The 17,957-nt window shown below is 42.3% G+C and overlaps 1 pseudogene; it reads left to right on the top strand.

Moving 5' to 3' along the window:
• Positions 1-5,507: 5,507 nt before the first annotated feature.
• The window catches only part of LOC127226604 (ribosome biogenesis protein WDR12-like), a 51,905-nt pseudogene continuing 39,455 nt past the window's right edge, over positions 5,508-17,957 (top strand).

Here is a 17,957-nt window from a genome sequence, read left to right as displayed (position 1 = left end):
AAGACAGAAGGGGGCATCCAATTCCCTGGAACTGAAGTTACAGGCAGTTGTGAACTGGATGATATGGGTGCTGGGAACTAAATCCATGTCCTCTACAAGAGTAAGAGGTACTCACCACTGCTTAGCCACTCTCCAGCACTAGGTATTCATAAAGTATTGGATAGGATAATAGAGCACACTATATATACTATTATCTATCTGTCTGTCTGTCTGTCTATCTAGCTTTCTTGTTTGCTTTCTGTTGCTATGATAAAACACCAACCAGAAGCAGTTTTGGGGAAGAAAGGGCTTATGAAGTTCCCAGGTCATGGTTGGTCTTTAAGGTTAGTCAAGGCAGGAACCTAGAGGAAGAAACTGAAACAATGTTGCCCGCTAACTTTCTCAGCTTATATAACCCAGGACTACCTGCCTAGGGATAGTAACACCCACAATAAGGCCCACCCTTATTAATCAGTCAAGAAATTGTCCCACAGATATGCTTCACAGACAGACTGACGAAGGCAATTCCTAAGTTGAGGGTTTGTCTTTCTAGATAATTCTAGTTTTTGTCAAATTGACAAAAAGTAACCGGTATATACTCATTAAATTATGAATCAGGTATCATGATAAGATTATTAAAATAATAAAATAATTATAATGATGCTATGTTACCATCATCACTTAAGAAGCTGGAGAGATGACTCAGTGTTAAGATGACTTGCAGCTTTTGCAGAGGACCTGGGTTTGGTTCCCGGCACCCGCACAGTAGTTCAAAGCCACCCACAACTCCAGTTGTAGTGTGATCTGATGTTCTCTTCTGACCTCTGTGGGCACCAGACACGCACATGCTGTACATATGTATATGTAGACCAAACATTCATACACAGAAAATGACATAAATATTTTAAAAACCTTACTTAAAACCCTAAAACCGTTTATGGTCACACATTATATTAGTTTTGTTTTCTGACAGCTTCTTTCTGATTGACGCTAGTTAGTTAGCTAACTTCTCTTAGCCTTAGCGGTTTAACCTATGAAAGAACCGTATGGTGAAGTCAGACTTGTCCTGAAAGAAGAGGGTAGGTAAAGTGCCCAGACATGTTAGCTTCTTACCTTCTTGTTCAGCCATTAATAGATTTTCTTATTTATGTTCTTCATAAAGTAAAACTATACTGCTAAGACCGTAATGGAGTGTATGCAGAAAGCATCTTATGTTTTTGCCTGTACTTTTTCTGAGATACCACCTGCTGGGAACTTCCAGAGAACACACTGTGTTATGGTGGTTTTGTGTTTTTATATCATTTTCCTCTTGCTTCTGTATGGTTGTAAAGCAGTTTCTATCTAGTTTTCATCACATCATATGAGTATGTGTGTGTTTGTGTGTATTTGTGTGTGTGTATGTGTATGTGAGTTTGATTGTGTGTGAGTGTGTGTGTGGTGTATGTGTGTGTATTTGTGTGTGTGAGTGTGTGTGAGTTTGATTGTGAGTGAGTATGTGTGAGTGAGTGTGTGTGTGACTGTGTGTGTGACTGTGTGTGAGTTTGATTGTGTGTGAGTGTGTGGTGTATGTGTGTGTATTTGTGTGTGTGAGTATATGTGTGTGTGAGTTTGATTGTGTGTGTGTGTGGTGTGGGTGTGAGTGTGTGAGTGTGTGTGAGTGTGTGTGAGTTTGTGTATGTGAGAGAAAGTGTGTGAGTGTGTGTGTGGTGTATGTGTGTATGAGTGTGAGTATGTGTTTGTGTGAGTTGTGTGAGTGTGTGTGAATGTGTGTGAGTGAGTGATTGTGTGTGCGCACGTATGCTTCACAGTGATATTCGGTAGGATTCTCTATGGGAACAGAACCAATAGACTACATATCTATTAGTTCTATTTTTATCTTTTTGCAGATTTTTTTTTAGGTGGCCAGAAGAGGGCACCAAATCCCCCGGAGCTGGAGCTACAGAGGCTGGTGAGCCACCCAACCAGCGAGCTATCACTCCAGCCTATGAATGCTTTCTTATCTACACTCCACACACTTATCTTTGTGCTTTGGACTATTGACCTGATTAGTGACGTTGAAGATCTTTCTATACACATGTTGGCCATTTGAATGACTTCTCAGAAGAATGTCTTTAGATTGTCTCTGCCAATAATCAAGTTATCTGTCGATTTTTCTTTCAGTTTGCAAGAAATGTTTTGTTGCTGGATTGTATGAGTTCTTTACATATTTTAGATATTAACCCTTTACTTCTTTATTTATTTTTGAGACTATAATCTGCTTATAACATTTATCTCTTTCTTTTCCTCCTTCAAACCTCCTATAACTCCCTCCCCACACTCCTACAAATCTATGGCCTCCCCCCTTTTTAATTAATCATTACTGTATTCATATTTATTTATACATACACATATATTTTCCTAAATACAACATGTTGTGTCCACATAATGTTACACGTATGTATATTTTTAAGGCTGGCCCTTTGGCACTGGACAAACAAATGTGTGTTCTTCCCTCAAGAGGGCACCTCTACTACTTCCAGCTTTTTCTTAGCTGCCTGTAGTTCTTAGTGTAAGATGCTAATCCTTTATCATATGTTTAGTTTTCTCCCACCACACGGGTTGACTTTGTTTGTCTGTTTGTTTGCTATGTAGTTCTTCAGATTGATGTAGACTTCGTTCTTTATTCTGTTGATATTGAAGAGCTATAAGGTGAAATCCAGTGGCCAGTGATAAAAACACATTTCATTTGTCCATTTCTGTTGCACATCTCAGCATTACCCACAATCTCATCTTGAAGGTGGGCCTCCCTGTCTTTGTTCTAGATACTCCTCTTCCCTGTTTGAGCTTCTGGAACAGCTTGCTTGCAGCAGGGACTTTAGTTTTGCATCAGTGGACTCATGATACACTTCAGTTTCCACATTTTATCGTAGATGTTTGCCTTCGAAACAACCAGTACCCTGTGAACTCATCATTAAAGGGGGCATAAGATGTAGAATTTTCAACATGACACAAGTATAAAAGTGATATCAATGAGACGGAAAACAGTCTACATTTCAAGAACAGATTAACTAGAATCAAAATGTCAGCCTTGTGGGACAACAAAGTATGCAACAGAAGACAAAATCCACATGTTTAGTTTTGTGTTTCATTTTTCATATGCTCTTTGGTCTGACAAAGAAAAGGGCACTCACTATTCAGCTTGTTGTAAAATGTTTTTGCAGTAGTTGACAAGCATTTATTACCTACTTGGTTAGAATGAGAGCTTGGATATGACATTAATAAAAAAAATTTTTTTTTATCATTGTTCCACTTTCTGAGCTCTCAGAAAACATGAAGCCAACAATTTACAGGAATTAATGTTTTCTTCTTTTAAATACTAGATAGAGTCAGGTATTTGACATGAGCACAAACTGAGCAAGACCCTGTCACCTCTTCAGGTGAAATGAGGCTTAGGGAACCTAGGTTTACTGCAGAAGATACTTTCTACAGATGGCAAGCAGAAAACTGAGCTCCCGTGAGACATTGTCTCTCTTCACAAAGCACCAGTTGAACACCTCTGTATGCAGGCATTGTGTGAGGTACCACACAATAAAGAAACGTACCACACAGTAAAGAGAAAATAAGCCATAGCCAGGAGTGTGCCTGGCAGCTTCTCATCTAGATCAGCATTTGCGTTTCCAGCATATCTTTCCAGTAGAACTCATTCAAAATGGTGGACTCAAATAGCTTATTTTTCACATACTTCTTCAATTGTCGTTTGCTGGATGCCCCAGATAAAATAGATAATAACATAGCCATATTTTTTTTCCCAAGAGAACTTGAAGTCAAGTTTATAAGGTAGATATCAATTAAAACTAGACATGTAAAACCAAACATATATGTTCAATATCCATAATAAAAAGTGTGATGGAAGAGTTCATGGTACCTCGATGATGTTCCAGAGAGTGTGTGTTTCTGAAGGCTTATGAGAGCATCACCGGGGTGGTCAGGGACAGTCCCAGGATGCAGTTGCTATGGTAAGCAGAGGAGAGACAATCGGTAAGTCCCAATGGCGAAAAGTGTGTAAACACTTAAATAAGTAAAAGAGGTTCATGTATCACAGGATAAAGGGGTTCAAGAAGTTGTAAAGAGGCAGAGGAGAGAGTGTGTTTCTGACGCGGTCTAAGGTATTAAGTAGTGTAGTTAAGGGATGCTGGGCAAATTAACTTCTCTAAACATACAAGTGTCTTACATAAGGCAATGATAATATTTTTATTTTTGAGTACTCTTGAGAAATTATGAAGTAATTAAAGGTGTCTATTATACACTACTGCATATATACATTTATGAGGTTTTTAATGTGAGTGTGCGTGTGTGTGTACATGTGTGTGTGCACATGTAATATGAAATTACTTTGTGGAAGAGAGATTTGTATAATAAAAAAGCGATTATGGTAACATCTGGGATTGTGTAAGTGCAAAACTATAATATTAGTATATCCTAATATAATCTAATCTGTAAACAATGTGAATGTATACACTGCACTGGTCAAAACAGAGGAAGAAGGCAGAAAGACTTTTGATAATTAGAGAAAAAGCAGTAGGATTTGGTAACAGATTGTGTGTGTGTGTGAGAGAGAGAGAGAGAATGGGGAGAGAGAGAGAGAGAGAGAGAGAGAGAGAGAGAGAGAGAGAGAGAGAGAGAGAGTATGGTAGCAGCCGGTCCAACCGGGGCTCCAGTCAAAGAGGGAAGGAAGGTGGTGTGGTGTGATGAGAGGAGAAGACAGAAGTTTCTCTGGAACATGCTGAAGGTGCTTTTACATTCTCTCGGTAGAAGTGTCAAGTGGGCAGTGAGTTTCACAGTTCTGCAGCTCAGGAAGAAGCGTGGGCTGTGAATGAAGGTGGTGATTGAAGGCATGGGCGGAAGGAATGTTGTCTTGGCAAAAAGCACTGAGTAGGATGGACAGCAGGGAGAGGTTGGGATGTTGAGGGATGCTACCGTTCATTGTCTGGAAGAAGGACTATGTTGTAAAATGGTAAACCACACCTTAGAAAGAGCCAAGAGACTGGGAGAAACATCCATGGAAACTTATGAAAATCTGAAGGAAAAAGCACAGAAGCCCTTGGAATCCTTAAGCCATAGTACTGATAATGATGATGATGATGATGATGATAATAATAATAATAATAATAATCATAATGATAATAAAATCCAAGACCGCCAAGACAGTGACAGAATCTTCCTCTTCAACACCTCTGGGCAGCACATTCTGTCAGTGAGTGCAGGGGACATCGTGGAGTCAGTGGAATCTCAGGCATTATGCACTCCCCAAGGAGCTCCGTGTCTGTCTCATGAAATGATGTACATAATGGGAACTCCAAGAGGGACCAGGTGCACTAATTGCATATTTTCACTACTCCCTAAGCTGCTCCAACCCCACCCCCAGGCTCACCCAGAGCTCTGCATCAGATCCTCTGCTGAGCCCTCCTTTCTCCCTCACCCATCTCCAGGAGACCACACAGATCTTCTCTTCCAAATTTCCCTCTTTACTCTGATGTTTTCTTCCCACCATGGCACAACTCCGGGCAAGTTTCTACACTGGGAACAAGAAATACACAGTAGGTGATGCTCCTTTCTCAATCCCTACCTTCTGGAGACCAAACATGAGCTCCACAAACATGTCAAGTTCAATTTCCTTACCTAGGGCCAGTTTCTTCCAGTGTCCTTGGTCAAACACATGGAACTGGAGAACATCTTATTGGAAGAGGCTGTGGAACTAGGATACATGGAAAAATGGACTGCACCTCAGCCAGAGCAATTCATGTTCCATGATGACTGGATCAGTTCAATTAAAGGGGTAAAGAATAGGACCCTGTCTGGTTCTTATAATAAGACTTCTCAGATCTGGGCCTTGGAAGGAAAGTCCATAATGACAATTGTCGTAAATACAAATGTTGCGGGAGATGTGAGTTGGGTGAAAAGGGCAGTTTTTCCTGTTTACTACTGAGCACCTCATGGATCAGATTGTTCTCTTAAGGGAAGGTTAGAGAGGAACAAAGTGCAAGCCCCACGCTGTTGCAGAAGTCATGCTGGGAGTGTGGATTCTATAGCAGTCGGTAGTTCAGGAACTAAACTTTGGAGTGGCTTTTGGGATAAGACGCTAAAGATCTGGTCTACAGTCACTGGGGGGGGGGCGGTGAAGAAGATGAAATGGAAGAATCCACAAATCGACCAAGAAAGAAACAGGAAACAGAGCAATTGAGGCTAACAAGGACTCCCTTGGTGACCTTTTCTGGCCACACAGGACAATTTGCTCAGTACTTTGGTCAGTCACTGAAGAAATATGCAGGACATCTTGGGATCACGCAGTTAGAGTGTGGGATGCTGAGTCTGGTGGTCGTAAGTCAACACTGACAGTAAATAAAGGGTTTAGCTGTAGTCCCCATTCTCCCCTTTGTAAACATTAGGTACCTGGAAGCACAAATAGGCTTATTAGACCGTGAGGTCCCTGAACTAAAGTTGGTCCTGTGGTGTTGCTGTCCCACCCTGTCTACGGGCTGGGTAACATCAGTAGTCTCCTACCCACGAGTAGTCGCTGACCTCAGGGTTAGACAACACTGTCAAGCTGTGGGTACAGGAAGCTATAAGGCCGCAAAGAGACACCATGACCACGGCAACTCTTATAAAGAAAACGTTTAATTGGGGCTGGCTTATAGTCTCAGAGGTTTCGCCCATCATCATCATGGCGGGGAACACGGTGGCGTGCAGGCAGACACGGTGTCTGCTACACCGTGATCAGGAGGCAACAGGAAGTGGACTGTGACACGGAGGGAAGCTTGAGCAAAAGAGACCTCAAAGCCCGCCCCCACAGTGATGCCCTTCCTTTCACAAGGCCACAGCTCCCAATAGCGCCCCTCTCTATGAGCTTATGAGGCCCAGTTGCATTCAAACTGTCACACTGGGGCCTGGGTTGAACTTTTGAAACCCCAAATCCCATCTGGCAGCGACACACTTCCTCCAACAAGGTCAGGCCACACCGACTCCAACAAGGCCACCACTCTTATCCTCTCTTAAGTAGCACCGTTCTCTAATGACCAAGCATTCAAATATATGAACCCTGTTCAAACCGCCGCCGGGGCCTCTGGGCCCTGTGTCTGAAGTGCAGGGTGTCTTCAGCAATAGGGACTTTCAACTACGGGGGTCAGCCAAGGGTAACAGCTGCATGTTGTGGTACACCGGGATACTGACTGACAGCTCAAAGGAGGAGGGCTTTCATACCTTGTGCTGGGACTTTTTTTTAGATTGTTCTTGGGTCTTGGTGGGGGGGGGGCGCATTGTCAGCCCGGATGGGAAATTTTCATTTATAAATATGTGTATTTATACACAAACCTATGCAGACTTTTTGCACTTTCAGGCAGATAGTTAATAGTATGACTTCTCATGACTTTTTCAGACATCCTTGCTATTGTTTTACCCTCTTCCCTTCTTAGTCTGTATTTGTTTCCCTCCCTCTTGCTAACTGGGCCCCCTGTCCTCCTCACCCCCCTTCAGTGCCCTGCTATCCCTGTCTCTGTCATTCCCCCACCCCTGTAATGTTCCCTGCCGCTTTGCTGATTTCTGTAGTTACTACAGGTCATGTACTCACATAGAAAGCTTTGCAGCTAGGAATCTCAGATGAGAGAGAACATGTAACATTTGTCTTTCTGGGTCACGCACTCAATATGGCCTCTTCTTGCTCCATCCATTTACCTGCAAGGTTCAGAACTTTCTTTTTCTCTCTCTGTCTCTGTCTCTGTCTCTCCCACTGAGGCAGTGCCTTGCTACGCAGCCCTGGCTGTCCTAGGACTTAGTATGTAGACCCGGGTGTTCTTGAACTTACAGAGATCCACGTACCTCTGCCTCCTGAGTTCTGGGATTAAAGGCGTGCGCCACCCACTCCTGGCTTTATTTCATTGTCCTTTTCAGATTGTCAGTATCCCGTAGTGATTAAGTATAAGATTTGTTCATTATATGTGCCATGAAGAATATCAGTGTGTCTCTTCTCTTGATTGTTTCAATAGAAGTGCCCAGAGCCACATAGTTGGGGGAATTGCCTTGTCCCATGGCTGTTTTAGTTCTAGTACTTCATGCCTTCCATTTTCATTTGAGAGAGGGAAACTGCACTGAAATTAACCAGACCATGGCAAGGACTGTGGTCCAAGCAGAGGCCTTAGTACATGGCAGCGTGTGCTAATGGCCAGAAGAGAAGGAAGGGGAGACTCGCTCAGGAGATGGGTAGATAAAGCCATGACACTGTTAGAATTACGTCTCACACATGCCTTCCTTGCCTCCAATGTACGTCGCTGCTAGATTTCTAGAATTTCTGCATACTACAGATAGGCCTTTCATTTCTAAGTTTAAACTCCTACGTTTTTAACTCATCTTTTTTTCCTTGTTTTTTGTTTTCTTTCTCTCATGCCCTTTCTAAATGTCTGCATCCGTACCCAGTGCTAATCGTGCCTTTGATCTTTCATAAATTGTCATAGCCATTTATCATTCCGAACAGCTTCCACTTGTAGTGCCAAGACTGTCAGTGCAATATGAGATCAGTAATTGCTACCGATCCATCATATCTGAAGTGATATGTCACTAAGTTCTTGGCAATCCACAATAGTTCACTAACCTGAGTCTTGTTGAGTAGGAATTAATGTCAAGTGTTTTTCTTTCTATTTTTTTTTTAAAATGTAAAAGTATTCAAAGGAGAAAGCCTACCTTAAGCATTGAAATTTTACCGAACCATTTATGTAAGCAAACCAGTGTGTTCAGACACAATCTAAGCATTCTGAGCATGACTGGCTGACAAATCAACCGCCTATTATTGTACTGTCATTAAGACGGAGAGATAGTGATGAGTGGTCCACAAGGGAACAGTGACATGGCGATTATTCTAGCTTCTTTTCTTTCGGGGTTAGAAATAACTTGGGATGCAGCCAGCGGGCACCTGTTAAGAACCTCTTGCTAAAGGCCATGCAATTTACAAAAGAGACCTATTCTCTCACAGAATGTCTTTTAGTCTCATTTTATTAATGTTCACCTTCCACCAATACATAAAATACAGGAGGAAAGGGACTTAAACGATGGGGTCCATGTTGCACCAACTTCCACAGCAGAATTCTATTTGGCCAAGAGGAACAGGACTGCTGAGTCAGTGAGGTGAGAAACTCCATTGGCCTTAGTGGGACAACAAACCTCTCCGTGAGGATCTGGGACCCTACTTCTGCACTTTTTATACTGGTGCTCTCTGAGGTGGCCTCTGAGACACTCTAGTTGAGTGTGAGTTGATACACACAGACTTAAGACCTTCCTTATTTTGGTTTGGAAAAGGAGGAAGCAGCAGAAACAGCTCAATAATTGGGTTTCCAGAACCTATCAGCAAAGCCCTACACGTGCTTTTAGAAGTCCTTCCAAAAGCTCCATCCTTGCCGTTTCCAGTCATCACATTGCAGTTGCTGTCATGCGGAACTCTAAACACAGCTGGCCAAACAATCGGCGTAACTTAAGCACAGAATCTGACGTAAGGCGGGGGGGGGGGGGAGTGTGGGGGGAGGCTGTGGAGCTGTGACAAGTGCATGCGCCAGAACAAAATGTCACATAAAGGAACCAGTGCCTCCCTTTTCCTTCTCTTGCTCAGTTTTATGAACTGTCTGTTGGTCAGTCCAATATGAAAAGAGTTAAAACTCTCTTAAGTTATGGTTACTAGGAATCTGCTAATATTGCACCTAAGCCAAGACAGACTCAGTGAATAGTTTTACTATAAATTTGTCCAATTCTCTCCCAGTAAGGATGTCCCTCTAGTCGGCTTTATTATTCGTATGATATGTTCAGAAGGATGATAAATTAATAAGCCCAAGACAATGGTCATTTGGCTGGAAGGCGTGATAGGAAAACACAATTGCTTTTTGAAAAGGATGTAAAGACAGGGTGTTATATTTTGGGAAAGAACGTAGTTATATAAAGGGAAACACGCCGAGCGCTCAAGGCATTCTGCCCTCTTTCTTTCTCAGTTAAAGATTCTCGTAACTCATCTCACTCCAGAGCTCTCCGCTCATCAGAATGGGATTTGCTCAGTGTCTACATGCTCAGCGGCTGAGCAGTCGTCACTGTCAGTGACACACCGCGACCCTCTCCTTCAGTTGTGGCTGCGTGTTGCCTGTGCAATGAGATATTTGTGGCTGTGGTTTTCCTAAGTTATGATAAAAGATAGGTTTCATATAAAGCTGTAGGCCCACAAAAATGGGATAGACGACAGAATATTTTCTTTATATTTACGCTTCTCGTATTGGTCGATGAACAGAACCCTGATTACCCGGTAGCCAGGCAGGGAGTACACATGGGTTACCAGATGAGAAGAACTCTGAGAGAAGGCAGAGGCCGTGAGAAAGAAGCCATGTAGCTGCCAGACGGGTAACATTCTGGGTTACGGGTAAGCCACAGCCTCGTGGCAATTCACAGTTTAATAGAAATGGGTTAATAATTAAGAGACAGCTTGCCAGTAAGAAGCCTAAGCCATTGGCCAAACGGTTTGTAGTGAATATGTCTCTGTGTGCTTATTTGGGGGCTCATTGGCTGTGGGACCAGGCTGGAAAGAAACTCCAGCTACAGTCTCACTTGGGGAAAACTCTCTAATGTCATAGAATTACTGAAAGTGAAATATACACCTACGTTGGAACTTTAACCTCCCCCCCCCCACACACTTATAGCTTAGAATTTAAATGGTAGGTTTCCTAGGTCTTAACCCTTCAGAGTAGAACAGGAGATTTGCCGTTTTACCCGCTTTTCCATCTTGCGTGGAGCTGTGCGCCTGCCTTCCTAACCACCTGACATTGCCTCGCTCCCTTCTGCCTCCAGGCAGAGCTCTGACGGATGGAATCCTTAATATTGTAAATGCTTCAGTTTTAGCTTCTCTATTTGAAAGCTCAACAGTAAAGGTGTACAAGGAACCCACTTTGCTCTGCTCAGGCAACTGTGTTAAAATGTTTTCTCCATATTTATTTATTTATTTATTTTAACAACTGGCATCCCATAGATACACCTCTCAAAATATAGTTTTAATAGAGGATTGCATAATTACTACCACACATGAGATGAAAACTGTGCAGAAACTCACAGCAATGGATGATAGTTGTACTAATATGACTGCTGTATCTATAAATAGGCAACTGCTTTCCTTGATAGCTGAACGCAGACGTGCTGTGCTGTGTTTGCAAATGACCTGATTGGTTCAGGATAATAAATTGCTAAGTTATCCAAAGGAACGTGTTCTTTGGCTTGCAAACATCTAATAGGAGGGAGATAACGAGAATGGAACACGCAGAACATCAATTATCCTCTGATAGAATGTAATCTTAAGGGTCACCTCCTCAGGTGCGGGAGAGGCACAGGCATCACTTTTCTTTAAGGAGGTCGCACAGCTCCATTTAATGCTCAGCCATTTGGCAAACACATAGGTTAATGCCTTTCAAGTTAAAAAGTGAGGAGAAGGAGGAATTCTGTGAATTCAGCAGTGGAATTTAGGGCCCGTTCTCCATCACGGGGCTGGGGTAGTGGATACACGGAAACCAAGGGAAAGAATGGAGGAGGAACAGGAATGTCGAGCAAGTGAATAGCGTAGGATGTCTGCACACACTCGAGTGCACTCGCATCTGAACTCAGTGCATGAGTCTGGAGCACGTCACTTGGGTCGCCTGTGGTGAGGGGTTACAATACTGGCGATTTCCATTCATTCTCCAGTGGTCTCCTGTCCTGATTTTGCCTTCAATTTTATACTCAGCTATACAACCATCGGCATTCATCATCATTTAAGTGAAGATATAAACACTTCAGATTTAGTGTACACAAAACTGTAAATGTCCCCCTCTCCCTCACACCTACTCATCCCCATCATTTCTCATGTTTCTGTTTCCTTGGGCGTGGATATGATTGTTCCCTATCTCGTTTACGTCCCAAACTGAGCCTATTGGATGCTCTCACAGATCTGTTTCCCGATATTCCTAAAATATAGCCAATTTTCCATCTGTTTCCACCTGATTCAAGAAGAAAAGAAACTGACATTCCAGCCAAGACAACTGGTTCAGCAGCCAGGGTGACCCCTGTTAAGCGTTTGGCTATCAGCAAAAGTAAGAGAAAGCCGAACAGGACTGAAATGCACCGTGCACAGGGCTGTGTCCCATCCTAGAGAGGTCTGGCAAGCAATTTCACAGGGTTTAGAGCTAACTGCCCAGCTTCACTTAGACAGTAATCTAATATGCACGAGAGGTAACTCAGTAAGAAAATGAGGTACAGGTTGCTTTAAGTCCACAAGTAGAAGTAACAGAACAATAAAATTGAAAATGCAGATTTCTACTTTAGACGTCCAGGAAAGATCTCTTTGAGGAGGAGACACTTGGGTTAGACTTGCTGAAGAACAGCGCAGCCTTGGAGATTGTGTGGGCAGAGAATGTTGACCAGTTTCCGGCTCACTCGAGGCCCAGAATGAGAAAGAGCTCAGTGTGTCATCATGAAGGAGGTGGTTGGTCTACCTGCCCACCAGTGAGAGAGCTTGGGGGAGGCAAGGCACTTGATGCTGTCACTGTCCGAGGCTAGGCGGCGGGGTCCCTAAATCTGAACTAACACTCAGTTTTACTCGGGGGACAGAGGGAAGTGATTTTAACCAGGGGTGACAACACTAACTTACCCGTAAAAGCAAAGATTATGGCTGGAAGGTGATAGGTGAGCTGAAATGACATTTCTCTTACTCTATTTCCCTTTCAAAATTAAAACTAGTCTTTGAGTCGACCTGGGTCTACACTAATTATCTACAGAGTTTTCCCTGCCAGAGCCCTTCCTTTCAGAGGGTGACAAGTTCAGCCTGTGCCAGCTGAAATTCACTGGTAAACCACTTCTGGCCTGATGAGGGCAACATTTGACCAAGCCATCGCAATAATAGGAAATACATAGAATACTTAAAAAAGAATTACTATTCTTAGTTTAAAAAATACCCTAAAAGGTTAGACGGTTGAAGTTGGCATTTAATTTTGGATAGTTTATTTACTAAAGGTATTTGTATCATTAATTTGTTTTGTTTAAAAACTATGCCATACCTGTTAATGGAGTTTATAGTGAAAACAAAAGCCTTAAAAGCTATCAATATTCTCAAAATATTTTGCATCTTAATAATTATCCATTTCTGTGTAATTATAATTACTATCTTAGTGGCAATAATAAGTTCATCTATTTCTGTGGCAGTTATGTATTTTTCTTATCAAAAAATTCCAGTGGTTAAACTGGGAAAATTTTTATTTTGACAGTGATTTTGACTCTCACATGTAATTTTTATTTATTTATTTATTTACATATCGATCTTAGTTCCCTCTCTCTCCCTCCCTCCTTTCCTCTTTCCCTCTCTCCCCTCCCATGCCCCCTGGCAACCCTCCCCTCCCATTCCCCCCCCCCCTACTCCACATGTAGGGCAATGCTATCCAGGTGGGGTCATCTAAATCTGTCAAGTCATTTGAAGTAGGAACTAGGACTTCTCTCCTGTCTCTAAGTTAAGAGAGTATCCTCCATGAGGGATGTGCCTGCAAAGTCATTTTGTGCACTAGAAATATATCCTGGTTTCACTGTCTGAGGTCCCTTAGACTGCCCAGGCCTTCTAGCTAAGGCCCATGTTCAGGGGGTCTGAGTCAGTCCAATGATGGATTCCCAGCTATCAGTCTGGGGGCCCATTAGCTCCTCCTTGTTCAGATCAGCTGTCTCTGTGTTTCTGCAGCTGGTCTTGTTATCCCTCTCTGCATCTGGATTCCTGTTTGGCTCAGTGTTTAGATGTGGGTGTCTGCTTCTGTTTCCATCAGCTACTAGATGAGGGCTCCATGATGGTGAATAACTTAGTCATTGATCTCATTATCAGGGAAGGGCATTTATGGTAGCCTTTCCACTGTTGCTCAAATTGTTAGTTGGAGTCAGTCTTGTAGGTCTCTGGACATTTCTCTAGAGTCAGTTTTCTCTTCAAACCTATAATGGCTCCCTCTTTTATGCTCTCTCTCTCTCTCTCTCTCTCTCTCTCTCTCTCTCTCTCTCTTCTGTCTTCTATCCCTACCCTGACTCAATCTTCCTAGTCCCCTGTGCTTTCCTCTCCTCCCCTTCTCTTTCTCCTAGTTCCTTCTCCACTCACTGCCCCCCCCCACTTCCCCTGTGCTCTGAAGAACTTGTCCCTTCCCCCTTCTGTGAGGGACTTTATATGGCTCTCTTAGAATCCTCCTTGTATCCTAGTTCCTCTGGCGGTGACTCACATGTATTTTTATTAGCATGTACTTTTTGTACTTGAGTATCTTGGGCTACTCTACTCCTTGTAGAATAATTCAGTAGAACTGAATTAAAGATCAATAGAACTAGACTAGAGCCCCTCCGCCATGACTGTCAGACTCCCTTGTACTCAAGCAAAGTCATCGTATGGGACCTTCTGTTTCTCCTCCAATGATGATAGTTTCCCACAAGCCAAGTATTTTTATACCGTACCACATTCAGCTGGTTGTTTTGGAAACATTCACTTACAATGTCCACATGACATTTTCCCTTTGCAGTTACTTAAATTTTAAAGAGGCTCTTGGTAGTCCATTATCTACTGACCCTATGGAATGGGTTTTTAATGGGGGAAATTCTTCATTTATGGCTATTTGGAATGAAATAATTTCTCGTTTCCCTAAATCATAGCTCACAGCAGCACCGTTAAAAAGATGACCTGCACTGCTTAAGGTGGCAATATTAAGCTATACCTCTGCGAAATAAATTTGTCTCATGAAAAGTTGTGCTGTAACTTTTGAATATGGGCACTCAAAAGTTTTAATCCCTGATTGTATTTAAAATGCCGTTTTAACTCCCTTGTAAGGGTTCTAGTTGGTGGCCCCGAGGACAAAGTATACTGATTAGCTAAGATGAGTCTAATTACTATTTATACTCTACTTTCCTCTTACAGTTCCTTCAGGAGAAGCTAATTAATAGATGGGACACCAATACTTTGTATTCAAAGGATCCAATGCATTAGGTTGTGCGCTACACCTACAGAGTCCCTTCAGGATGTCCATTAGGACATCGATGAACAGGTATTCACCATGTCCTTTCCAGTGTGAGCATGGAGGGAGCCCATGTTTTCACATCACTAGTTTTTGTGAGAGCCTGAAAAGGATGGGAAGAACGTCACTTTATTTAGTGGAAGCAGTTCAGAAGCTACCATGCATAAATGCATTGTCGAAGTAAAACAAACATTTCTGAAGAAATGTAGAATGCTTTGCAAAATCATGCACACCATTTTATAGATTACATTTTTACCGTTCATGAGTATTTTAGGAGTGTGTTGGGAAGATCCTTGCATAAGGAAAGGACTATTTCTAGGGCCAGATGGAAGCTTGCAATTTCATAATTCAATTATTATACCGAATATAAATACTATAATTATCTGGTTATTTTTCTTTCTAATTCCAGCTCCATGATGATTTAATGAGTTTGGTGTCTTCAACTTTAGGAAGAACACAGGCTAGCCTAACCCATGGGCCTCAGAAGTATCTATTATGACCAATTATTTAGTCTCATTATCCCATATTTGTAGTGTTTTAAAAGTATTGTCCAGTCTTTATTTTCCTATTTCCTTGTACTTTGTGTAAACATTGTCTAGTTCTTTAATTTTAGCATCTTAAAGTTGAACCTTAGATCCTTGGTTTTAAAACACTCAATATTTTCTCAAATATTTCTTTCAACTAAACATTCCCTTCCAAGCAGACGCTTTGAGACCTGGTATTTTCAGAAGAACTGAGTGTGACTAAGGTAGTCCTTTTGGTGAATTTTTCCTTTGACGGTTATGTAATATCCTTCCTATTCTCTTTTAGATATGTTTGGTTTGAAGTCTGTTTTGTCAGATAACACCAGCTTGTTTCCTGGGCCCATTTGCTTGGAATATCTTTTTCAGTCCTCTTATACTGAGGTGATGTGTAGCCTTGGTGTTGAGTTTCTTGGATGTAGCGGAACAATGGATCTTGTTCATCCTATTCATGCCTTTTTATTGGTGAATTGACACCATTGGCATTGAGAGTTATTAATGAACAGTGTTTGGTGGTTCCTGATATTTTGTTATTGTATGGTTTTTTCTCCCTAAAATATTTTTATTTGCTGGTCTAAGATTTATTCTTTGTCTGTTTTAGGTGTCATTAACCTCTTTAAGTTGAAGTTCTCCTTCTATTACCTTCCGTAGAGTTGGATTTGTAGATAGAAATTTCCTAAATTTGGTTTATTGTGGAGTGTTTTTCTTTCTGCATCCATTGTTATTGAATGTTTTGCATACAGTAGTCTGGGCTGTCATCTGTGGCCTCTTAAGAGTCTGTAGAACATCCATCCAGGCCCTTCTGAGCTTTAGAGTCCCATTGAGAAATCAAGTATAGTTCTAATGCAGTTGTCTTTTTATGTTGGTTGATCATCTTCCTCTGCAGCTTTTAATATCCAGTCTTTAGCCTGTACACTTAGTTTTTGGGTTATTATGTGTCATAAAGAATTTCTCTTCCAATGGTGGTATGCATAGCTTTAACCCCAGCATTCGGGAGGCAGAGGCAGGTAAATCTGTAGGTCAGCCTGTCTACAGAGTGAGTTCTTAGACAGCTAAGGTTATAGAGAAACCATGTCTTGAAAAACAAACAAACAAACAAACAAACAAAAAACCAAACCAAAACAAAATGAAACAAAAACCACCAAATTAACAATCCCACAAAAAGCCACCAAAACCAAACACACACACACACACACACACACACACACACACACACACACACACAAACAAAACCAAATCAAACAAAAAGAAAGGTGTTTTTTTAAACAAATGAACAGACACTTAAGTTAAATAAAAGGAGGATTTCTTTTCTGGTGCAGTTCTGTTTGACGTTGTGTATGATTCTTGTATGTCCAAAGGTACTTCCTTCTTTAACTTAGGGAATATTCTTTATGATTTTGTTAAAAATATATTGCGTGCTACTTTGAAGTCCTGCACCTCTGCGAAGCCATCCCCATCCCAGAAACAAGTTCCACCCAGGAACTTCACTGGCCACACCCTGCAGATATTCAGAAGCACTGCCTACCAGGCAACCCACAGCCACAGCATTCTCCTGAGATCCAGAAAGGGCAAGGGAAACCAAGGAACGGGAAACCCACCCAACCAAGACAAGACCAGATATCAACTCCTACAATTACAAAGCTACTTTGAAGCTCCTTTGTGCCTCAGCTGTGGTGACATCTTACTAGTACAAATAAAGCCTCTCTGAGGGTCAGAGAACGGAGCTTGCCACTAGCTAACCATAGAGGTCTGGAGGTCTGTGCAGACAGACAGGAAGTGAGCTAGCTGGGCAGAAACAGGATGTAAGTGGGGAGAAACAGGAACTCTTGTGTGCTGAGACGCTAAGGGGGAGAAGTGTGGCTGGGGCTCGCTCCTGCTCTCTGATCTCTCAGCGTTTCCCACCGTATCTGACTTGGGCTTTTTATTATCTACACCAGTTAGGAACTCCATTCACATTTAGGCTCCCATTATGGGACTTGAACCCTGGACCCTCAGATGGGGCATGATGCTCCTTTGGCTTTTATATGTTGTCCCACCTTCAGCTTCTCTGTGCCTTCATCTCCCAGGATTCTCCTCCTCTGGAAGCCCCGCCTGTCTTCCTGCCTGGCTACTGGCCAATCAGTGTTGTTTGTATTCATCAGCCAATGAGAGACATTGTATTTGTATTTGTACAGAAGGACACCCCCATCATCAGCCGTGTTACTCTTCTCAGGGCCTGGGCTCTTGTGGAGACACATAGTCTTGACGGTTGTTGTGTTTTTTAACCAGGCACCTAGGCATCTGGATTTGGGACACTTGTAATTGTAGGAGTTGATATCTGGTCTTGTCTTGGTTGGGTGGGCTTCCCGTTCCTTGGTTTCCCTTGCCCTTTCTGGATCTCAGGAGAATGCTGTGGGTTGCCTGGTAGGCAGTG

Source organism: Phodopus roborovskii, unplaced genomic scaffold (assembly GCF_943737965.1).
Source record: "Phodopus roborovskii unplaced genomic scaffold, PHOROB, whole genome shotgun sequence".
Taxonomy (NCBI): Eukaryota; Metazoa; Chordata; class Mammalia; order Rodentia; family Cricetidae; genus Phodopus; species Phodopus roborovskii.
This window is presented reverse-complemented; position numbering and strand designations above follow the sequence as displayed.